Source organism: Pan troglodytes, chromosome 17, assembly GCF_028858775.2.
Source record: "Pan troglodytes isolate AG18354 chromosome 17, NHGRI_mPanTro3-v2.0_pri, whole genome shotgun sequence".
Classification (NCBI taxonomy): Eukaryota; Metazoa; Chordata; class Mammalia; order Primates; family Hominidae; genus Pan; species Pan troglodytes.
The window spans coordinates 20,523,766-20,548,906 of record NC_072415.2 but is presented as its reverse complement, the minus strand read 5'-3'; the positions used below and the strand labels follow the sequence as shown (position 1 = coordinate 20,548,906).

General features: G+C 42.0%; 1 long non-coding RNA gene across 2 annotated transcripts in view; it reads right to left on the bottom strand.

Moving 5' to 3' along the window:
- LOC107969433 (uncharacterized) overlaps window positions 1-20,525 on the bottom strand; it is a 60,784-nt gene extending 40,259 nt beyond the window's left edge. The window contains exons 1-2 of one of the 2 annotated variants that reach the window (XR_010151854.1): window positions 20,377-20,511; window positions 19,495-19,603 (exon numbers count right to left, since the gene is read on the bottom strand). This is a non-coding gene — a long non-coding RNA (uncharacterized LOC107969433). Of the gene's footprint in view, window positions 1-19,494; window positions 19,604-20,376 lie in introns of both variants that reach the window. The other variant, XR_010151855.1, reaches the window with a different exon arrangement.
- Window positions 20,526-25,141: the final 4,616 nt, after the last annotated feature.

Sequence of the window (25,141 nt, the reverse complement as noted above, 5' to 3'; positions counted from 1 at the left end):
GCTGAATTTAGGAATTTATCTGATAGTGACAAAATGGGTGGAGAGACTTAAAGAAGAGAAGATTGTAAGACACAAGCTCTCGAGGTGGCTGCTCACTGAATTCTTGAAAAGTGCAAGCTCACACATGGTAACAAGCTAGGTGGTGTTCAAGGGCGTCAGTGTTGGCATCAGCCAGATATGAGTTTCACTCCTATCTCTGCCACTTATTTAGTTAGCTGCATGACCTCTAAATCTCTCAACTTGGTGATCTTTAAAATAGAAATAATAATATCAAACTAGGGTGCTGTTGTGAGGATTAAATGGGAGTATATAGGAAATACTCAGCCTGGTTTCTGGCACACAGCACTCCCTGTCACCAGGCACCTCGCCCAGGGTCCTATGGGCAGTGGGTGAGGGCTGTTGTTGTCCCTGTCCCTGTCTGACTTCAAATTGTATGCTCTTTCAGCTGCACTTCGTCTTTAACCCCTGAGGCTCAGCCTGGAAAGCAATGAGATATACTTATTCCATGTGTATGCTCATAATTATTGATTCAGTGAATTTTAACTGAATGCCTGCTGAGTGCCAGGGATCAAGCTCTGCTCCAGGATGATGTAGCCAGGCAACATGCTATGGAGTTCTGTCGGGGGAGACAGATGATAGGAGATAAACCTCATTATACACCACAATTAGTGCTGGCAGGAACAGGACCAGGCCCTCGGGAGGTGAGGAGGAGGAGGCCCGACCTTGACCAGGTGCAGGGACAATTGAAGGAAGCTTCCTGGGGAGGTAACACTTGAACCAGGTAAATAGGAGTTAACTAGGTAAAAAGATGTGTGTGCATGGCAGGGGTTGGGGGGAATCACGGACTATTCTGGGCATAAGGACAACAAGGTTGAAGGTCCTAAAGCCAGGAAGAATACAGGCCTGCCTTCTGTGGAGGCCCCAGGAGAGAATGCAGCTGGAAGATGAAGCAAGGATGAGGCTGGCCTCCAGGGAGACAGCAGAGGGAGCAGGGCCAGAGCATCCAGGCTTCAGGGCCCCACTCAGTACTCAAGTCTTTATCTTAAGTAGGAGGGCAGCCATTGAGGGATTCTAAGTAGGCGAGTACCATAAACAAAAGGAGAGTGTCTTGGGATGGCTGCCTGCATCGCCGTCCTTCAAGAAACGTCTACTAGAGATGTTGGCCATGGTCTTGGGAGATGGGAAGTATTCCGACTCACGCCAAGGCCGTCATGCTACTCTTGCACTTAGTAGGCACAGAATAAGAATTTGTTGAACAAAAGAATGGATAAATAAACGACTCTTCAGTGGTAAGCTTTTAAACACCTTGGTGGGCTATGATGGAAAGAATCTGGAGGGACTCTAAGTATGCCTTCTCAAATTATACCAAGAAGGGGCAATTTATGCAGCCTTTGATCAGAGAAGGACCTGGGGTGCCAGAGGCAGTAAGAGAAAGGGACTATCTTAAGGCCAGAGCCCCCAAAACTCTACCAAAAAGCATGTGAGCTTTTCTTTTCATTATTTTCTGCTTTTCTCTAGTTTATTTTGCAAATTATCGGTTGTCTCCTTTCAACATCTGTTTATAAGGTGCTTAGAAATTCTGAAATGAAAGTCATTGTGAAAATGCTGGAAGCTGTTGTCTTCTCCTCTTTGTTTAACGTCTTCTGATTCTTTATCCAACCCTGACCCAATCTTCTCTAATGTGGATCACTGTCATTTAAAAGAACCATTTATTGCTTAAAAATAGAAAGAGGTAAACTATGCTGTTTTGGTGCCAATTCTCCTAAACACAAGTCACTGCTGAGCAATAAAGGAAAGGAGCTTTTCCAAACATCTTTTGCATGTCTCCCTTAGAGAAACCCCACTTTTCCTTGCTTCCCTATGAGATCAAATGTACAGACAGAGAAATATGCAGACAGACATTGCGGGGAGAAAATCAGGAGAAGAAACCCACTAAAAATAAACACAGCTCTTTCTACCATATATTTTTAAAGATTCATCCATGTAATTCAAGCTCAGTCATTTAGAAGCAGCCCTGCTTGATACCACATGGCATTAAAATCCAGCTGCTATGAAATGAGTCAGCCTGTAAGAGCAGGTTGGACTGCAGGCTATGTCAGAAGACACTTACATTCCTCTCTGAAATCTACTCTTTTGATAATGAAAGGGGTGAAGAGTTTAGAGTCACCATTTATGGTGTCCTGGAATGTTCTCTTAAAGGAAGAGAAAAGACCCTTCAAAAATGCACTTGAGGATTCAAAGACAAGGACATGGGGACAGGGAGACTATAAAATTGCCTCTTCTGGGATAACAAGGGGCTGAGTAGCCTTCTCCTTTACTTGGTGACTTAACGTTGAAAAGAAAAAGAAAAAGAAAGCTTTATTTCAGCATTAGGCACATGGTTGGCATTCACCATGTGTTTATTAATAATAATGACTTATCTGTGCCAAAGTCCCTTTAGAGCAAATTGTCTCACATCCAAATCCCAGAGTGAGCCAAAGGATTTCAATGCCCTAGCAGGAAGCTGGAAGGCTCTGGAACAATTCACTCATAGCAAACTCCAGCCCACACCATAGAGCATTTTCTCTCAGACACTCAGCCCCACCTCCACCCATACCCCACAGCTAGTGGGGCGACCCCTGTATTTCTTTAGTTTGTAAAGGGAAGTCACTTTTTCTCACCTATACCAGGCTTTCTGCATTTCCTTCACAAGACAAACAAGGTTCTCCCTTTGTTCTTCTTTCTGAGAGCATGAACAAAGATAGCCTTCATAAAAGAGGAAATTGTAGCAGTGTCCCCATGACCCAATGGTGATGAGAATGCTGGGTGACTTCCCTGTGCCTGTTCTTCTGTGAGGGTGCTCAGTACCCCCCTACATGGCCATTTCCAATCCCTCTTCCCTGGAGTAAGCAGGACATTCACTTACTTCCAGCCATGACTATTCTAGTGAGTGCCCATGACTTTGGAATAATGTAGTCACCCAACACATTTTTCAAAGTTTGCAGATGAGCAAATCTAGGCCACAAATTTCTCCACTTTTTTTTGTCTCTCAAAGATAAATACAAGATGATAGGTGCTGGGCTTGGTGAGGATGAGTGCTATTCATCACGGATAAGATTTGGACTCAACTTGTGGAACTTGGCTCAAACTGCTCCCTGCTCCTTCCTTGAGTAGCAAACCCAACTTCTTATCCAAAAGGAGCAGATTCTTATTGTCACTTGGATTGCCAGACCATAATGGATTTTTCCAACTTCAATGCATTTTCTACCCCAAACACATTTGCTTTCATGAACACATACAGCTGTCCACAGCACCCTAACTCTAAGCAGTTTCAATTGCCAACATTTGTCAAAATGGGAGAGGCTGTGTCTGTTTTCTTCATAGGTACAATAGAGAAAAAGTTGGCTTTGTTTTTGTAATTGTCATTTAAATATATTTTCAATAATGGCAATTTTACTGAGCTTTGTTGTGTATTACACACATAGGATAAATGTGTCAGTAACAGCCAAGGAGAAAGGAATTGCATTTTTTTACAGATGGCATTCAATTTATTTCCAGTAAGAGCATGGCTCCATCTCCCTAATACCATCAAAAAATTCATTCAACAAATTAGGCCCTCAATATGGGCCAGACACTATGCTATAACCCTTGAGACACAAAAGTGAGCAACCAATACGCAGTTCCTGTCCTCAGAAAGCTTACAGTCAGCCTCATAGCAGAGATAGCCCAGGAAGGTAGAAATAAAACGCAATTTCAGTGTTCCGATTCTAAATCTGGATGTTGGCTACACAAGTGTGTTCTATTTGGGAAAATTAAAAACCCGTACACTTAATTAAATATACTTGTCTCTATGTGAGTGAAGATTATATATAATCTTATCTAAAAAGGTAAAGATACTTCTTAAATCTAGTGTATACAATAGAAGCGGCCATTTTTCCAGTCTCAAAAATTCATTCCCCTAAAATACCCACCATCCAGGGTAGGGCATGATAAACACACAGAAAGGAAAATATGAATAAGATAAAGAGCTTCATGTGCAGCTAAAATTACCATTCATAATAGGCATGAACGTAAAAAAATACATAAAGGTGAGAATTTCCTAGATAAAATTTTAAGGTGCTTAAGAGATTGTAGTCAATTGAACTGTTTTAAGAGGAGTGCATCTGAAAGTAAGGCATTCTAGGGCTGCAGGAATACACAATAGGGAGTGAGTGTCTGGTGCTGGGCAGATTTCTGCTCATCAAGAGAAGCGACTGGACAGCAATGTATCTGGTGCTGAGGCCAGCCTGGCCAGAATAACCAGGTGAGTCCAAGCAAAGCATCTGGGATCCTGCCATGGTTTAGGAAAGTATTAGAACCTCAAAATTGAGGCCAAAGGCCATGGAGAGGTAAGAAGTTCCCAGGTGGCTGAACAGGTGCTGAAGTGTTTGTGGGAGGTCTTTCTGTTTATGATGGGGTCCCAGCCGGAGACTGCAACGAAAAAAGGAGTATTGGCTGCATAGGACCAGTTAAAAAAAAAGAGCAAAGGGGTTACGAAAAGGCTAAGTAAAGAGGAAACTAAATGGGAGAGGACCAAGGAAGTAAAGCCCAGGTAGATTACAGAAAAACAATTAACCTGAAACTCACTCTGGGACGTCAAGGCATCCCATTGATAGAGGGGCCCAGATAGAGGGGCAGGGCTTGAATTTATGCTCCCACCTAAAACAATCAAAATACTGAGAAAAGCATTTGAAACAACAGTTTTCAGGCATTGCGCAAGAGGCAGCAAAGGGTAATCCCTGAGATATGAGAAATGGCATATACAAACCGACTATGGCCAGACTGCATGGAAACATAGAACTCTGACACACAACTGGCAAAGCCAGCCCAGGAATTCAGATTACCATCTGCAGTGAGGATCCCAGGAAGCCAACCCACTGTCTATAGTAACCAATGCAGAAAGCCACCCACTGTTTACGGTAACCAGTTCAGGAAGCCAGTCCACCCGCTGCAGTAACCAATGCAGAAAGCCAACCCCCTGTCTACAGTAAAGAGTTTAGGAAGCCAACTCACAATCTGCAATAACCAATGCAGAAAGCCACCCACTGTCTAAAGTAACCAGTTCAGGAAGCCAACCCACTGTCTACAGTAACCAGTTTAGGAAGCCAACTCACAATCTGCAATAACCAATGCAGAAAGCCACCCACTGTCTAAAGTAACCAGTTCAGGAAGCCAATCCACCCTCTGCAGCAACCAATGCAGAAAGCCACCTACTGTCAACAGTAACCAGCCCAGGAAGTCACACTACCATCTACAGTAACCAGTGCAGGAAGCCAAACTATGATCTACAGTAACTGGCCCAGGAAGCCAACCCACCATCTATAGCAACAAGCCCAGGAAGCCAGGCTATGATCCCTAGCCACCATTCCAGGAAGCCAGCCAATAACCTTGGTGTGGTTTGGATCTGCTTCCCCACCCAAATCTCATGTCAAATTGTAATCCCCAGTGTTGGAGGTGGGGCCTGCTGGGAGGTGATTGAATTATGAGGGTGGATTTTCCCCTTGGTACTATGTCACAGTAGTGAGTGAGTTCTCACAAGATCTGGTTGGTTAAAAGTGTGTGGCACTCCCCCACCTCTCTTGCTCCTGCTCTGGTCATGTAAGACGTGCCTGCTTCCTTCCCCTTCACCATCTGCCATGATTAGAAGCTTCCTGAGGCCTCCCCAGAATCAGAATCGGTATGCTTCCTGTACAGCCTGCAACCATGAGCCAATTAAACCTCTTTTCTTTATAAATTATCCAGTCTTAGGTATTTCTTTATAGCAATGTGAAAGCAGACTAATACAAACCTCTACAACAATTTGTCCAAAATGGCCATGACTTTATTAATAACTGAAAACTTACCTAATTTTTGCCCCTACCCTCAACTTAGGACCAACCAGAGAAATCCAAGTATTCACCTCTAACAAATCATCCAGGCTATTCCACTTCTGTAGCCTGCCCACAGCTTCCCCAAGCCAACAGCCTCCAACTGGGGCATTTGCCTATTCTCCTCTGGGTTGCTTGCATTTATTTCCACCTAGGGGAACAATGAGGTGAGCCCCATGAATACCCCAGTCCATTGCCTGCAAGGAGTTTCCATGCCACAACACAGGGAGGGTGCTAAAGTGAAGCCCGTCAGTCTCCCAAAGTGGAACAGACAGAGCTCCACGGAGCCTGGTGAGGTCAGGGTGACTGCAGTCAATGGAGCAGAATCTGGGAGAGGAGAGAGCTGTACAGAAGAGACTAGAGGAAGGTATGCAATTGCTCCAGCTACCACTGTGGCAACTGGAGCTCAATCTCCTGGGCAGACCTCAGAGTTACCCACATCAGAAAAATGAGACCAGCAGTGGCTGAGGGTTACTTCTTAAAACCAACTTTCCAGCATTTTTGGCTTGCATTTCTTCTAGGACAGAAAAAAAAAAAAAAAAAGCCCTAGAAAGAATCACAGTTGGAATATGGGTGAGGCACTAACAATGCCTGCATTATCTTTGTATTTCCAATTTGCCAGAAGTTTTTTTTTTCTCTTCCTGAGCTGGTATTGAACTTAATTAAATGTTCTTATATATTTATTGAAATCAGAAGTTCTGTTTTTCTACTTTATTTTGTTGGTGTTATCAGTTACCCTGATTCCTTCTTAAATGATAAGTCACACCTTGCTTCCTAGAATGAGCCCAACTTGTTTGGATGGATTATCCTTTTTTATATACTGTTAGTATTCACTATATACTTTAAAATATACTTTATAAGCTATACGCCATAAAGTGTATATAATTTAAACTATCTGCTAATGAGGGTTATTACGGCCTGAAATATTTTTCCTTCTAATGCCTTTATCAGGTTTTGTTATTAAGTTATTCTGGCCTCATAAAATGGGCTGGAAAGTAGTTCCTTTTCTATTTTCTAGAAAAGTTTGTGTAAGATTATAAGAAGAATTTTCCAGTACATCCTTTTAGACCTGTGGTTTGGGGAATGGATTTATTTACAAATTCAATTTAATTTTAATTAGTACATTTTACTTACTAAAAATACTATTAGCTGGTTATCTACTTCTAGAATCTGCTTTTGTTAAGTTGTACTGTTCAAGGAATTTTATCTAAATTTTTTTAAAAATGGAATTATGTCTTAATATGACTAAAAGTTGACAAAGTGTCAAAGATTACTGAATATAACTTTTATCACATATGTCTAGATGTTCTGTTAATGGACAGGTAGTGTTTCAAAGAGTAAAACAATAAAGACCAACATTATTCATAAATTATATATTTTTTAATAAAATTTATTTTCTTGTTTTACTCTCAGTGAAGTCACTAGTTGTGCTTTCATAATTGAAAATTTTATAATATATAGTTTGTTTTCTGTTGATACTAATGCCAAATGAAACCAGTTTTCTTGAGCCTTTATAATTTAGATTGATTTTAATTAATTCCAATTTGGAGAAACTACTCTGCAGCAGCAACTGGAATTTTCAATAAAAAATTTAAATAAATTCTTAGATTCAGAAATGAATCATAAATGTGACATATCATGATTTATATACTATATCAGGTTTTTGTGATAAATTATTTTTATCATGAAAAATATGAAATAATTTAATTTTGATTATATATCATTTAATATGTGATTTTTTTTACCGTCTATATTTTAGTTTTTCTTCTAATGTCTGAATTTGGAGATTTCATGAAGACAGTCAAAAATATCAGTTAATATTGCACAATTTGTTTAACTTTCTCTAAGTAAGAATTGTACTTTGACCTTTAATAGCCAGACCACAGTCTCTATAGAAATAAGTTTTGGGGCCCTTTGTATGTAAATCTGTTCATTTTTAGTCATGTAAACATTTCATTTTTGTTTAAATTTCTCTGTATTTTATTGGAATATGGCTCTTTTTGTAAGCTTCACATGCAATTTCATTTTTGTTCCACATTTTATCATGAATATTACCAGAGACACAGCAAAGTTGAAAGCATTTTTAGTAAACACCTATATACTCACCACCTGGATTCTATTAATACCTTTAACATTTTACTATAATGTTTTATATATTTATCCATCAATTCATCACCTATCCATGTGTCAACTCATCTTATTTTTTGATACATCATTAAGTAAGTTATAGATACCAGAACATTCCCTGCTAAATATTTCATCTCATGAAATTTCCTTTGATTTTAAAAACATTTCCTTAAGTACCTTTACGTTTTAATACTTTTTTTTTTGAGACAAGGTCTCACTCTGTCACCCAGGCTGAAGTGCAGTGGTGCGATCTCGGCTCACTGCAACCTCCGCCTCCTGGGTTCAAGCGATTCTCCTGCCTCAGCCTTCCTAGTACCTGGGACTACGGGTGCCCACCACCGTGCCCGGCTGATTTTTGTGTTTTTAGTAGAGACGGGGTTTCACCATGTTAGCCAAGCTGGTCAGGTCTCAAACTCCTGACCCATTAAAGATAATGTTGATGATTTGCTGTAAAACACTCTGACTATAGCCACAAAAGGTGTTCTTTCAGGCTAGCATATAGAGACTACACTTTTTCCCTCCATTTAAAAGATTTTGGTATAAAATAAAATCCTAAAATTTCTGCCACTTTCAACCAATGAATAAACCGTAATTAATTTGAGCACATTGTATTTTGCTGGAAACATTCTCATACTGTCTGATGATGCCATGGCCATTTTCCAGGATGATTATTCAATAAACAGAGCCAAGTTTCTCAGGTTTCATATTTTCCACTTCAGTTTGCCTATTTCATCTCTAATTGACAAGTCAGAGTTGCGATAATTGCCTTCAGGTTGACTTTTCAAATTGTTATATTCAAAACCAGTAGTTAAATCTTCATTTAGTAAAGATTATGAAATTGTGAGGATTTCACATGATCTTATAAACTTGTGGATTTGATGAGAATAATTTTATTGCTCATATTCCTTGTTTTAATAAATGATTAAATATAAATAAAAATGCCACGTTTTGTTCATATTTAATGCAAGTTATGTTCAGTAAAATATCAGGTTATTTCTATTTGTTCCAGTTTTTTTTTTTTTTTTTTTTTGAGACAGAGTCTTGCTCTGTTGCCCAGGCTGAAGTGCAGTGGCCTGATCTTGGCTCACTGCAACCTCTGCCTCCCGGGTTCAAGCAATTCTCCTGCCTCAGCCTCCTGAGTAGCTGGGATTACAGGCGCATGCCACCACAGCCAGCTAATTTTTTGTATTTTTAGTAGAGGCAGGGCTTCACTGTGTTAGCCAGGACTGTCTCGAACTCCTGACCTTGTGATCTGCCCCCGTCGGCCTCCCAAAGTGTTGGGATTACAGGCGTGAGCCACCACACCCAGCCTATTTTTTCTAGTTTTTAACCATTTAAGAATACCTCCGTTTTGGAAATGTTCATTTTTTCCCTATTTTTTCTTTCTCAGGTCTATTTGCATTTTTATTTCCATTGTAATCACTACTTATATTCATTGCTAGTAATCTAAAGGATTAATATGTCATTGTTTTAAAATATAAATGTATTTTCATCAATATTTGTATGTACATAAAGTAAATGACAAAATAAAACATTTGAAATTCTTTTATATAGTTTCCAAAAAGTTATTTTTTTCTAAAATGTTAAAAATTATCTATCAATATTCAAAAGCAAAATACAAATTACAATTAATAAATATTAGTACTCCAATTAAAATGTGATTTTTTGAAATGTAAATAAATCTTCTTAAATATTTTTCTAATTCTAACATTTAATCTTATCTAGTTTCTAACATTATGTTTCAATTAACATATTTACATATTTGAGAATAATAAAATTTTTTTTCCATATTGCACAATGTTCCTTAAATTTTTGTGTCCAACTTTTACAAATAAATACTAATTTGTGATGACCTTTGGAACCACAACTTAGAAAACCAAGAGAAGTAAAACAAAACCACAGAAAAATCATGTTCAATTCTACTATTACATAACAATATTGTTGTATGCCAGAATCTATTGCCTTTGGCCAGGCACAGTCACTCATGCCTGTAGTCCCAACACTTTGGGAGGTCAAGGAGGGCAGATTGCTTGAGGCCAGGAGTTTGAAACCAGCCTGGCCAACATGGTGGAATCCTACCTCTACTAAAAATACAGAAAAAAAAATTAGCCAGGCGTATTGGCACACGCCTCTAACCCCAGCTAATAGAGAGGCTGAGACATAAGAATCGCTTGAACCCGGGAGGCAGAAATTGGAATGAGCTAAGATCACACCACTGCACTCCAGCCTGGGTGACAGAGTGAGACCTTGTCTCAAAAAAAAAAAAAAAAAAAATCTACTGCCTCTGTGCTCTCTGAGACGAAGGATTTGACAAGGCAATTAATTTTTATTTTATCTTAGTAAAGTTCTCCCATTGCTAACATTATCCAAGCACAACAACACAATGTCATTTTCTAAAGTCAGCAGCAGCATGAGCCACACACCTTCACGGCATTTTGAAATACTTGCCTTTTATGCCAGGGCATAGGGTAAGAGATATGGACAAGTATTTCCCTGGGGCCTGAAAAGTGTTAGTTGTGGGAGTAAATGTTTGGCTCAGTAATTTTAAATTTTAGAACAAAATCTCCTAGAGAAAAATAACAAAACCAAAAGTTGAATCTTTAAAAAGCTACTGAGTGAGATTGCTGGCAAAAGTAATCAAGTAGAAGAGAGAAGATGCAAAGAAACCAAATTCAGAACGACTATGGGAAAATAATCTTAGATACAATAAACTTTAAAAAAATTATGAAAGGATATTATAGATGGCTGATATGGTTTGGATTTGTGTCCCTGCCCAAATCTTACGTCAAATTGTAATTTCCAGTGTTGGAGGAGGGCCTGGTGGGAGGTGATTGGATCATGGGCACAGACATCCCTTGCTGTTCTCATGGTAGTGAGTAAGATCTCGTGAGATCTGGTTGTTTAAAAATATGTAGCACCTTCTCCCTTGTTCTCTTCCTCCTTCTCCTGCCATGTAAGAATTTCCTGCTTCCCCTTTGCCTTCTGCCATGATTGTAAGTTTCCTGAGGCCTCCCCAGCCAGGCTTTCTGTACAGCCTGCAGGACTGTGAGTCAATTAAACCTCTTTTTAAAATAAATTACCCAGTCTCTGGTAGTTCTTTACAGCAATGCGAGAACAAAATGATATAATGGCTATGCCCCAATAAATCTGAAAACCTAGATGAAATGAATATATTTCTAGAAAAATGAAAGAGAGAAAAAAAAACTCCAAGTGGGTAAATAGACATTAAATTACTTGAAATGGTGATCAAAACTCTGTCCAATCTTAAACAGATTAAAATTCAACAAGTGCCTAATTTTGGCTTTATAACATCTTTTAATAGATGGGGACTATTAATTCCTTGAGTGTTTGATTGACACTGAAGGAATTAATAGTCCCTATCTATTAAGGTCCCAATTAAATTAAATAGTCCCCATTAAATTAAAATTAAAATTATTAAAAGATGTTGCCCTAAAAGATAGAAAATTAATTTTAAAAATTAGTATTACAATAAACATAAAAAGACTAAATTCTGTTGAAAACCTGATATCTCCAGATTGTATAAAAACAACAAAACCCAACTAAATGCTAAAAATTAGAAACTTAAAGCAAAATTTAGTATTATTTCTTCTATTTTGTTACTTTTTCTTATGTTTGTTCATATGATCCAGTTTCGTTTTTCTGCCCCCTTTCTCTATGGTTAATGGCTATTTTCCCTTTTCTGGTGTTCATGAGCTTTATAATCTTTTCACATTCCCACTCACCTCTCTCAACTCCTCACTCATTCCCACATGAGAAATTTGGTTGTTGTATTAGTCTGTTCTCAAACTGCTATAAAAATACTATGTGAGACTGGATAATTTATAAACAAAAGAGGTTTAATTGACTAACAGTTCCGCATGGCTGGGGAGGCTTCAGGAAACTTACAATCATGGCAGAAGGTAAAGGGGAAGCAAGGCACATCTTACATAGCAGCAGGAGAGAGAGAGAGACTGAATGAAGAAGTGTCATACTTTAATGCCATCAGCTCTCATGAGAATTCACTCACTATCATGAGAACAGCATGGGGGGAGCCACCCCATGATACAGTCACCGCCCACCAGGCCTGTCCCTCGACACGTGGAAATTACAATTTGAGATGAGATTTGGGTAGGGACACAGATCCAAACCATATCAGTCATCTTTGTTTACTTCCTTTCTTTCCTCTTTATTCTCCCTAACATCAAGTTTCCCCCCCCCTCTATATATATATGTTCCAGTCAATTTTGCTGTGATATATATATATATATATTCTAGTCAAAATCTCTCTTCAAGTTTTCCTCTATTTTAAATAACAAAGAAGGATTTAAAATAAAGGGATAAGCAAAGAGATAGCAGACAAATGTAAACACATAGACAGTGGAACTGCAATATTCCTTTTAAGTTCTTGAAAGTTTATAAGAGCAGTTTAAAGTCTCTGCTTACTCATTTCATATCTAGGTCATCCCGGATCTGGTATTTATTGACTTTTTTCTTGAGTATAGGTCACAATTTTTTGTTTTCTTTGTATTTCTATGAATTTTTTAATTGTATACTGAATATTGTAAATATATGTAGAGACTCTGGGTTTAATTATGTTCCCCTGAAACATGTCAAGTCTTGTTGTAGCAGGTTGTCAAATGGTCTCTCCTGTGATATCCAGCAGCTGAAATCTCTCAATTATTTCAGCCTCCAGCTGCTTTACTTGCCTGGCCTTTTAAAGTCTCACATGCATATGCATGGTCCAATGGTTAAGAGAGTTTATTATCTGGGAAGAGTTTACATGCAGACTGATGGACTCACTCCCTCCTGAAGTTTCCTTTCTTTTGGGATTTTCCTTCTAATTGTCTAGTTACCTTGTCAGACTTGAACTGTGGCTTCTGGCTCCTTAAACTTATAAGACTTTCTGTACTTGCAGTGCAAATTAGAAAGTGCCACCAGGCAAAATGCATGAACCCTTAAATCTCACTGTGGTAGACAAAGTTCTAAGATGGTCCTTAAGATTCCTGCCACCAGCACACATGTGCTGACTAATCTCTTTCCTTTGAGTGTGGTGAGACTTTTAATTATGACAGCACTTCACTTGTGCAATTAGGTTGATTATGTGGGAACAGTGAGGGAATTTTGCAAATGTAATTAAGGGTCCTAATCAGTTGACATTGAGTTAGTCAAAGGGGAGATTATCTTGGGTGGGTGTGATCTAATCACATGAACAGAAGTCAGAGAGATTAGAAGCAGCAGGAACACTCCCACTGTCCTTGAAGAAGCAGCCTCCACATATGAGGAGTGCCATCTGCCAGGGCTTCATGAGCAGCCTATAAGACTTGACAGCTTTAGTTCTACAGCTGCAAGCATGTGAATTCTGCCAAAGCCAGGGAGCTGGAAGGAGACCCAAGCCTCAGATGAAATGGCAGCCCTGACTGTCACTTTGATTTCAGTCTGGTGTGACCCTGAAGAGAGGACCCAGCTAACACATATCCAGACTCCTGATTCACAGATACTATGCAATAATAAATTCATATTTTTTCAGCCATTACATTTGCAATACTTTGTTAGGCTGCAATAGGAAACTAAGACATTTACTCAGTTTAATTCTCATCTTTCAGAGGTCAACTTTCCTATAGTTTCTGTTTGCTTTTGGTAGCTCGTCAGTGGCTTTTAACTGCAATTTTGGAGGTAGCATTTTGTGCAGATTTTGTAAATACTACTTTCCTTCTACTCTCTTAAACCATCCCGGCAAGGACACAAATCTAAATGCCCCTGCCTATGAAATGGCAGTGGCTCGTTTGGTGAACTACTTAGGAAATTTGGTTTCCCAATAACTTCTTGGGAATAAAAAAATTAAATGCAATTTTTATTTGTGATTCTCTATTGTTTCATGGGAGAAGAATCATAGTTTTCCAATGGTTTAGCCAGATAAAAGAACAAATGAGATTATTACACATAAATCCATCTTAAAGGGTTTTATAGTCACACGTATAAACCCCGTATGATGAGACCACTGAAGTGAATGCTAAACAAGAGGAAGATTTGCAAAGAATGTCAGTGTTTGGCCTCATGTTATTGTTTGTGTACAGTAATAACACTCATGGACATCTGCCGGGAAGCTTCTCTCCCGAGCTCTTCCAATCGTGCAGAAGTTAATGAATTTTCAAAGAGAAAATGACTTCCATTTCTGCATGTGGATCAGTTTGTTTATAGCTATGCTTGCAAAAAAAGAATCTGGAATTATTTATTGGTAATTTGCACATTACTAAATAACAGATGGTCTGCAAAAAAATATGTATTTTGCAACTTAAAAAAAAAAGATTCGATTTCAAATGCCTAATGTGGAGGAAGTTTCATGTTTTATAAAAAGTCCTTCAAGGGACACCAAACTAGCCAGGCCAAGGGCATACTTCAAAGATTGAAAAGATCTTTTAAAACCCAAGAGATCCTTTCTCAGTGACTGGGGGCAGTTTCCATTGTTATGAATTGCTTTTTGTGAGATTGCTTGCGTGAGTCTCCTGGTGACATGTAAGAACAATAAAATATTAGTGAGATCCTCAGGGCTGGGGTCATCACCGTGTTTCTTTAAAAAATCTTGAATAATAATAATGATAAGAAGAAAATTTCATTTTAATTCTGTGGATATGCTGCACCTGATGCCCTAAAACAAAAAAGGAAAGAGAAGACAAGAGATGTCACATCCTGTTAGTTTTTACCAAACAGCTGCTTGAGCTCTCCTGGTGGAGAGCTGCCTCCAAGGACTCCTCCGTGGAGATATGTTTGATGGGACACCTCCGTCTACGTTTTAGTGACAGTAGTGCTCATTCAGGAAGCCCTGATGCTCTGATGTCTGCTGGCAACATTTGCCTGCTCCCTTAGGAAGAAGCTCAGTGCTCTGATTTCGGGCCTGTGACCCTTTGTGTAAGTGCGTGTGAGCCCAGGGCTCAGAGAGCAGGTAATGAGGTTGAGGACACCAACTAGGGGAGGTGCCATTGCACTCGTGAGACAAGAGACGTGCTGCCCAGTGGAGAAGCCCCTTGCTTTCTGCAGCCAGGAGCTCATCCTTCTGAAAGCTTTGTGGGTGGGTAGCGCTATCTTCTTCCTCCTCCACCCCTCTACCAAGGGGAGAAAGAAAGCCAATTGTCTAAAGGCTGTTGGACTGATGGGTGAGCAGGTGGAGGAGTATGCGGAGGAGGGTGAGGGCCTCTGGAAGATTTGGGAAGGGCTGAGACCATTTTCTGTCCTCAGGATAACACAGTAGGGTGAGTTGTGCCTTTGAACTAGGACTTCTTTATGGGCTTAGCCCCTCACTCATAGGCTAGGTTGTTATTTTTTCAGCAGAAAGACAGAGAATACTGATTTAAGAGCCTGAAATTATTGGCAGCTGGTAAGAAGCCCACTGGGGCTCCTTTTGAGCATTTCAGATACCAAAAAGAAGAGAACTCGAGGTGGTTAGAAATGTCCTTCCAGGACTGCCTAGGACTTCCCCTTTCTAGAAGGAATTTGTATGAAAGTTAGTCCTGTTGAAACTATGTGAAATTTGAGGCCCAATCTGTCCTTTTAACCTCATGTGCCCCCAGAAGATTCCAGTTCCTGAATAATAATTTGCCAGTTTATAGGTGCATTCTAAGTGTCTGAATTTTCTGTACAGTTTCATTGTATTTACATCATTTAATCTTTAAATTTTTTTTCCCAGAGCACATTTATAAAATTATTACCAAATGGAAAAGAATTAAAAAGCATCAGAATATCAATGGGGTGGGGGATGCTGGAAGCTTCAGTGTTCATATGGCCAGAGATACTTCCATGAGGAATGAAAAGGAAAAGAGAACCATGAGGAATGAAAAGGAAAAGAGAAAAGCAAGGAAAAAGGGAAGAAAGAGAGGGGAAAAAGGAAAGGGAAGGAAGGAAGGAAGGAGGGAAAGAAGGGAGGGAGGGAGGAAGGGAGGGAGAGTCCCTGGGAGCAGTTCTCTGGTGTGTTTCTTAGACCGGAAGGATGCATTGCTTAGGCTGGAGTCAACGTGTGAGCTGGGTGAGATGGGCTAACTTTATTCCTGTTTTACAGAGGAGGCAGCCACATGACTTGTCCAAGGTCAGCAATTTCCTTAGCTATACTGCTGAATTACAGCCCAGATCTAGACCCTGAGCGGTTGTTTCCACTCAGAAAAAATGATTTGAGAAGGTCAGTAAAAGTCCATGAAGCCATCTCACAAGGGGCTCACCAAGGAGAGGACATCTCAGAGGTGACTCTGAGAGCCTTTGTGTCTGCATGGGAAGACTTCCAACTTTTCTGAGCTACTGCATATCAGCTTGGGGCTAGGGTTTCAGGACCATAGAAACTGAAGTGACACCTGAGTCCACTTCCAGTGAGGGGCCAGTTTCGCCGTGACCAAGCCTGTGGTTTTAAGATAGTGGGTGTCCAGAAGAGAAAGGGAGTGGGAAACTGGCAGTGAGAGTGAGGGCCAGGGGAGGGACATAAGGAGGGAGGGAGAGAGAGAGGGAGGGTAAGAGAAATGGAGAGGAAACCAGGAGAGAGAGAGGGAGAGAGAGAGGAGAGGGAGAGAGAGAGGAGAGGGAGAGGGAGGAAGGGAGAGGGAGGGAGAAGGGAGAGAGAGCAGAGAGAGGGAGGAAGGGAGAGGGAGGGAGAAAGGGAGAGAGAGAGGGAGGGAGAAAGGGAGAGAGAGAAGGAGAGAGAGGGAGGAAGAGAGAGGGAGGGAGAAAGGGAGAGAGAGAAGGAGAGAGAGAGGGAGGAAGAGAGAGGGAGGGAGAAAGGGAGAGAGAGAAGGAGAGAGAGAGGGAGGATGGGAGAGGGAGAGAGGGAGGGAGAAAGGGAGACAGAGAAGGATAAAGGGAGGTAGAGAGAAGGGGAGAAGAAAGAGATGGAGAGAGGAAGAAGGAGAGGGAGACTGAGGAAGAGGGAGAGGAAGTGTGGGAAAGGGAGAGACGGAGGAGAGAGAAAGAAAGAGCTAGCAGGGAAGAGGAAGAGAAAAAGAGGGAGGGAAAGAGGGGGAGAGGGAGACCCCTGCCTCATCGCTGCATGTCTCCCCAGTGTCTCAGTTTCTCAGCTCTTCCCCCTTGTTCTCTGCACACATCCCCCTCCTCCAGCTGTGTCTAGGCTGGGCCTTGGTCGCCTTTGCTCAGCAATGTCCCTAGGCAGCCTCTGCAGAGTCTGCCCTCCCTGGCTGGCTGGGCATGCTCCACCTGCCCCATGCATTGCCTGGACCGGCACTGCTGGCCTGGAGCGGTCTCCCTCAGCATCCCCCAGTGACTGGTGGTGCCCATTGGGGTGGGTCCTCTTCCCACATCCCTTACATCGCCCAGCTCCCAAGTGGGACTGGGACAGACTTATCCATACTCAGGATGTCCCCAGCTATTACAGTCACAGGCTGAGCAGGAGCTCTGCAGGAAGAGGGTTAAAGAGAGGCTGGTTTACTCTGCCTCTCATTATCAACTCTGGTAAACACAGAAAGCTTGGCTTGGCATAGGAGGAATTTAAACTATTAGCTCAAATGGAGGTTTGGGGATTATCTCTGGATTTCCTTTATTTGTTCTCTTTCCTCCTTTACCACAGCTAATCCAAATTTGATGGGAAGTAAGGCATAAGCTATTCCAGAAACCTCACAGAATCCTTTGTGATGTCGGCTCCCAGCCTGCTCAGGGATAATTTTTGTCACCTCTCGCCTTCATGTCCCAAGCCTGTGTCCCTCCAGCTTAGTGCATTGTGTGATTGTCTTTCCTGAAGCCTCTGCCAAATGGTTTTTGAACCAAAGCTGTTCTTGCAGGTCCAGGGCTTCGGTGAGCTCATTCCAGGCCTCAGAGGACCATCACATAAAAGCGGCCTGGCTTCCAGGTCTGACACCCCTTTCGATCCGAGTGAGCACTGGGGAGACTGCTGGCTCATGCCACAAACCTCCACTCCTAACCCACAGAGGGGTCTGTTAGCACCCACGCCCCACATGATCCCCAGAGAGGGAAAAGGATTCTGTGCCCATAGCTCTTGGGACCCCAGAGGCTGGGATGGGAGCTGAACCCTGTGGGAAGGGAGGGTGCAGACTGCCCCCTCCATCAGCCCTGGGAGCCCCTAAAGGTTGCATCCTGCCGTAGAGTCCTTACAACTCCAGTCGAAAACACAACTGCCTCAGAAAATGTTTGCATTAATACTAAAGAGAAAACCCACTTTCAGTTTTTTCTCAAACTTTTAAAATCTCAAAGCTTCCAACTTTTCTGAGCATGATTCTAACAAGCTTCACTCAGTTTACATCAAAGTGGGTGGTAAAGTCCAGAGGGCGCTGTGTGAGTTGCTATTATTTATCATGTTCACTTTTGTTTTTAAATTACCGAAAGTCACTGTCTTTGAGTCTAAAAAACTCTAAATATTCATTTAGAAATATTGCTCAGTTTAAATTTCTTAATATCTAAAGTCACCTAATATACCATTTAAAAATATGATTAATGCCAAAGTTAGTCTTTATGATTAAAATTTTTAACATTTCTTAACATTTTTCTAGAGATCAAATAATTTCAATTGTTCCATATGTGCTGAAAAATGTGAAATAAAGCCCAGGTTTAATATATGTCCATGAGGCCAAACTTCTGCACTGTGTTTTTCAAAATTTTAAATTGTCAATACATTTTATCTGCTTTATCTAACAATAAAAATAAATAAGTAAATAGGAAGTCAAAAGGCAAGTTTTAATTTTAAAAGAAGTCATTCTATTAGAAAATTCAAAAGTTTGACTTATGCCATTCAAGAATAAAAATGATTAGAGGTAAGTGAAAGGGGACCAAAAAAAAAGAATAAAAATGATATCCCTGTACAAATCACATGGTGTATTTGAGGGCTGATCTAATAGAATTAGTCAGGAGAAGACAGAGATAAAAAGAAATTGTGTCTCTTCTAACAAATGAAAATAGACTATGGATAAAATAAGCCAGATGATCAGTTGAACCTTGGAGTTCTCTGGTTCAGTCTTTGGGGAGTGAAGTCATCTGTGCCTGAGGCGTGTGCCCATCACATGTTGGGAAAGCTCTAGAGGCCAGAGACCAAGCTCTGAACAACCTTTCTGGCTTTTAGACTCTGGGCTCTCAAATTCCAAGAGTGACAGTGACATGACTGATTTTTGAAACCAATGTTTCCAGAGCTTACAGTAAAAGCAGTTTAAGAAATGTCGCGAGATTTTAATCTGGTTACACATTTGTCGTCAGTTATGACTTAAGGACCCATTTGTGGATTTCAGATCCTGGCAGCCTGTGGGAGTGTGTCTGCAAATGCACGTGAGCTGAGCATAGAGGCACACTCCCAGGGCAGGTCACAAGCAAATAATTGCTCTTTAAACTAGCTTCAAATAGATAGCTTTTCTTTCTTTATGGAACAATGTAAGGTGAAGTTATTTGAGAAGCGGTTTAGGCTTCCGTAAAGATTATAGTAACCAATGAAGAATTCACAATAGGAATATCTATCAGAACACACTACTTAACTCCAGCTGCTAAGACCCACCTATCTGCAGTGCTTGAAATGTTAATGAACAGCCCTTAATTGACTGCTGTGCCTGGAGTTCCACACCTAGCTCATTCCGTTTATTCTGCAGAGGCCATTTTGAGCTGTGCTTTAAAGACAGAAAAAGTATGGATTTTAATTTTTTACCTATTAAAATGCCTCATCGTGGCATGTAAACATTTAGGGGACTTGTACATTGCACGTGTCACACTCATCACTGATGGCAACTGAGCAGGAGCTGCCTCCCCTGCCCCAGCAGGGTCCCGAGCCCTTGACACAAGGCCCCAAGGAAGGACTCAGCACACCAGCTGTAATTTGTAGAAACAAATGAAATCACTGCTTATTATTTCCTACCTCCCCACCCGAAATACCAGGCCGTGTCAGGCATCGGCCACTTAATCAAGCAGGAGAGACTGTGGGATTGCTGGCTGCAGGGCCCTAGCAGTGGCCCACACAGTTAAAGAGGAGATCGAGTTCACTGCTCTTCCTCTGAACAGAAAGTCAGGGCTTCAAGATTTCAACAAACATTAGCATTACTCATTTAGAGCTGAGCCTAATTCCTAAACGTGATCGGCACTAGCTCGACATGCGTCACACCAATTTTAACCACATTTCAATTTGGAGGGAAGTAAAAAAGAAATAACATCTTAATAATATTGAACTGAAACATAAATTGGCTAGAAAAGGAAGATGTTACTAGAGATTTTATACATATATACATATTTCTATGAAACAGAGATATGTAGAATTTCAATGTTAAACTTCTTTAAAAGATGAGCCTTACGAATGGCCACCGCCCATCCAGCCTCACAGAATCTTTGTGAACAACACTGGGAGGCAATTAATTCTCAACTGGAAGTACTGTCATCAAGTTTTAATTACCTTCTGGATGGCAAATCTCAGCAGACACTTTTCGGTCCTTTTTAACACCTTCTGCAATATTTGACACTCCTAGACACCTCCAATTTGACATTCCAGCCTCCCTTGACTTTGGTGGAACGTTGCTTTTTTGGGCTCACAGATCCCAGCCCACTTTGTGGTCTTCTGTTCCTGGGTCCATGTCATAAAATGTTGGGATTCATTATGACTTCATCTGTGGCCTTATTTTCTCACAGCATCCAATCTTTCTGTGTGATTTGGTTCAACCCCCTGGCTTCTGCTGCCACCTGAGAGCTAATAACTCTCTTCTGGGCATGACAGACCCTCCCCTAATGCTCACTGGGTCCCCTTCTTGGATGTCTCCAAAACACTTCGAGTCAAGCATGTCAAAACGTAACATGTCCTCCTGCTCCATAAACTGGCTTTCCATGCATTTTCCCTCTTATGGATAACCTCACCGCCTTCCCCCATTTACCTAATGCAGAAGCCTCAGAGGTTTCTCTCTTCTTTCCCCTCAACATCTAACCAAGCTGCAGGTCCCATCAATTGCTTTTCCCTAAGTAGCCATCAAATCTACTCTTCCATCTCCAGCCGACTTCTCTTGGTTTAAACTGTCATCTCTCCTGTGCTGGGTTATTTAAGTAGCTTCCTAACAGATCTTTCTGATGTTTTCATTCCCGTAAACCCATCATTTACACACTGCCTCAGTAATCCTTCCAAGTGCAAACAAGTCCATATTAATCCAACCCATCACGGCCTTCAATAACCGCTCCATGACATTTAAGACATTTTCTGAGGGAAAGTTCTGTCATTATCTGGCCTCGTCCCAGCCGTCCAATCTTGATACCTTCATAAGCATGTTGAAAATGCCCCATCAGGTCCGCTCAGCAGGGCAAAGCCGTTTTATGGAAGCCGGAATGTTTATTTTTGATATGGCAGTGCTGGGTTGCATAGGGTGTGTAGCACAGGTAGACTACACAGGTAGACTGTGGGGCTTCCAGAGCCTGGAGAGGAAAGAAGACTCTAAAGAAAAGATAAATGTCCTTTTCATTACTGCTTCATTTTTTGAGATAAAATCATTAAAATCATACATGTGTAATGACTAACCGAATACTTGATAGACAAGGAGCAAACATGCATGTCCTCTTAAACATCACATGTTGATTGCATATCAGACTTTTTTTTTTTTTTTTTTAGATAGTGTCTCGTTCTGTCACCCAGGCTGGAGTGCAGTGGCACAATCTCCGCTCACTGCAACCTCTGCCTCCTGGTTTCAAGCAATTCTCCTGCCTCAGTCTCCCTAGTAGCTGGGATTACAGGTGCCTGCCATCACACCCTGCTAATTTTTGTATTTTTAGTAGAGAGAGGGTTTCACCATGTTGGCCAGGCTAGATTCAAACTCCTGACCTCAGGTGATCCACCCACCTCGGCCTCCTAAAATGCTGGGATTACAGGCATGAGCCACCGCGCCCGGCCTAGATTTTATAACTCCTTCAACTTTGTGTTTTCAGTCAGAAAGAGTCAGCTATGCTGTAGAATCTGGTCACAAAGAGGTAGTGGTTGCAGTTTTAAAAACATTGTGTGCACCAGCATTGAACTCATCTGCAGAAGGGATGCAATGCATGCTACAGGAGAGCCTGCAACATGGGGTACCTAGCAGCGACCCTACTCCTCTGTCTTGCTGCCTCCTCCAGGGACCTGGAAGGCTGGCCCAGGGGTTCTGGGACTTCACCCCAATCTGATTTGGTTTCCTTACAGCCTCCTTGACTGGTGAGTGCTGCTGCAATTGGAGCTACTGACCCTTTGTGGATTTAATATAATTTTTGCTTACCTACATGTAGGGGCCTTTAGAGTTTTTAAAATGCTCTCACAGATATGACTATAACCGCTCATTTTATGGAGAGGGAACCTGACTCTCAGCAATGGAAACGTCTCATCCACATTTACAAGGCTGAGAAGTGGAGGCTTGTGGCAACAGAGACTCAGGTTTCTGAATCCTGCTTTATAACACATGTGGATGTTCAATGCACCTGTGTTACGTACGAGAAGGAAGAGCCCACAGAATGGGCTGTTCCATGTGTGTTTTATGCTTTGTGAACGGGAAGCAAAGAGCACCGGGGAGGCTGGTTGCACCAGAGTGCCTTGACTCTGGCGCTGGCGCTGGCGCCTTGATGGCAGGCGGTGAGATGCCTGGAGGAGACATAGACTCTTTCAAGGTGGAGAAAGAGCCCTTTGGATTACCTAGGTCAGGGAAGCTGGTGGTTTTGTTCTGAAGAGAAGGCTGCAGATGCATTGTCTATGGTCAGAAGTGTCTGCTGGCCTGTCTCTGGGTGAAACTCCAGCTTCGGGACACGACAGCACGTGGAACAATGGCGAGGGATCAGCTTCCCTCTTGGAAATCAGATGACCACGGAATGCCATGAGGTCCGCCAAGCATCAGAACTTCATCAGCGTGGCACAGAGGCTCGCGAGCTGAATTGCCTTTGCAAAGTGTGCTCTGCACGCATGATTTTAAACAGCCTGGCCTGCTCCTTTTATCCTGTCATGAATATTTATGTTCCTGTTTTGTTCCGATGGGACAGCCTCAGGCAAAGCATGATTCAGATGGCGCTGGTGGCAGGCAAGGGCTTCACGGGACAGCTAATTGTCTTCTCAGGATTGCTGAGAGCAGGAAGGGGTGGTGCTGACCGTGCTGGTGCTGGAGCTGGGAGAGCAGGCGTCTGGATTTCGGCTCCCCTTATGGAGTCAGTTTGAACAAGCTGCTTAACTCCTTCAAGCCACCATTTCCTCATCTGCAATGTGGAGGCAATAATAGCACTGTGTACCTACCTCACATAGGCAATCTTTCATGGCGTGCCGTGAGTTCACTGAAGTCTGTCTCAGCACACACTCACACATGCACACTCATACCCGTGCTGAGTGAATCCAGTTAATTCCCAGAGAACTGCAAATAAAGTGTCAGCACTTTAGGATGCTGCATCAAATACCATTCTACAAAAGAGGAGAGGTGGGTATTTACTTGATGTTTTATACAGAAGGGTATTAGGCAGCAGTAATGAAGGCAACGGAATCTAAGAGACGTCCAAACTCTACAAAGATTTTTTTGGCCTCCTAGTCAGTTGCAAAATTTTATAGGTTTGAATCTAAGCCCTGATGTCTACCTCAGGGGTTGGCAAGCTTTGGCCTGCTGCCTATTTTTGTGTATAGCATGTGAGCTAAGAATGGCTTGTACTTTTTTAAATGATGGGGAAAAAATCAAAAGAATATTACTTTGTCATATGTGAGAAGTATGTGAAATTCAACATTAATGTTCATAAATGATTTCTACCAGGGGAAGCTCATTCATTGGGGTGTGGTCTACAGTTCCTTTCATGCCACAATGGCAGAGCTGTGTTGCTGGGGCAGAGACTACCATAGGCTTAAGATACCTGCTCTCTGCTCCTTAACAGAAGAGGTTTGCCAGCCCCTGATTTACACAGTTAAGTTACTTCATCTCTGTAGGTCTCAGTCTTCTCATCTGTAGAACGGAGAAAGAGGCTCCTAACTCCCAGGCCTACTGACTGAGATCATAAAGGCAACCCATGTGACAATCACTGGTGTACCCTGACCATGACATGAGTCTTGATCCCTTCCTTCTGGCCCTCTCAGGCCCCTCAACAGCAGACACAAAGAACAGAGCTATATGTCTGTATTTGGGGGAGGACACACCAGTCTCCCCTGGTGTCAAGAACAGGCCAACTCCAGCGTTGCTCTCATGCTCACATCTTCTGCTATTTTCCCACAGCCCAAATGTGGAGGCAGCATCATGTATTTGTAATTGTGAGGGAGGCACACTTTGTCATGATGGCATCCAGGCTTATCCACCTTAGGCCCTTTTTTCCTCCAGTATATCATCTATTTATTACCACAGTAATGTTGTACAAAGACAACCCCCAAAGCTCAGTGGTACACAAAAATATACACTTACTTAGCTCATGAGCCTAAGGGATTCAACTCATCTGGGTGGATTCACTCCCTTTGCAGGGCTTGGCTAGCTTTTGGCTGCCCTAGGACAGCCTCTGCCCCTCGGCTTGGGGCGGGTGTCTTTTGGTCTCTGGCAGGCTGGTGCAGGAGTGTGCTTGTGACAGTTGCAAAGGTGTGAGAGCCATCGGGCCTGGTCCCCTAAGTGCCTGTCAAGGCTGTGCTTGCATATCACCTGTCCCACTGGCCCAGGCAAGTCACAATGCCAAGCTCAGCATCAAGGAACTGGAAAACACCCTTCATCTCTTAATGGGACACTGCACAGACACATGGGAAGGGCCATGGCTGGGGGCGAGACCAGGGCCACAAACAGTCTTGGGGCCCCTTCACCCCAGAGCCTTTCTTCTCTCACTCGATACCTGTTTTCAAAACAGTTTCTAAAGCCCATTCATAAGTAAGAATAGGCTTGAAAGGAGTGACAGAGGTTTGAAGTATTATTCCTCTAAGTAATATTTAAATTTTAACCAGGAACAAATCTTGACTAAAGGCACATCCCTCTCTGGTGGGATTTCAGGCAGCGGAGAAGCAGTAGCTGGGGGTGGAGAACTGTCGGATTGGAGAACCTGCCTTTCCATTTCCTTTGGGGGCATACGACTTAGGTGGTCCCCGACTTGGCCAGCTGGCAGCAGGAGTGGAAATGGAAGCTATTTACTCAGGGAACTCTGACCGCACGACTATTAAAATCCCTTGGAAACCCTGACAGCTCTCCACTCCACTATCATTAAAATGGCTCGCGCTCCCCTGCCAG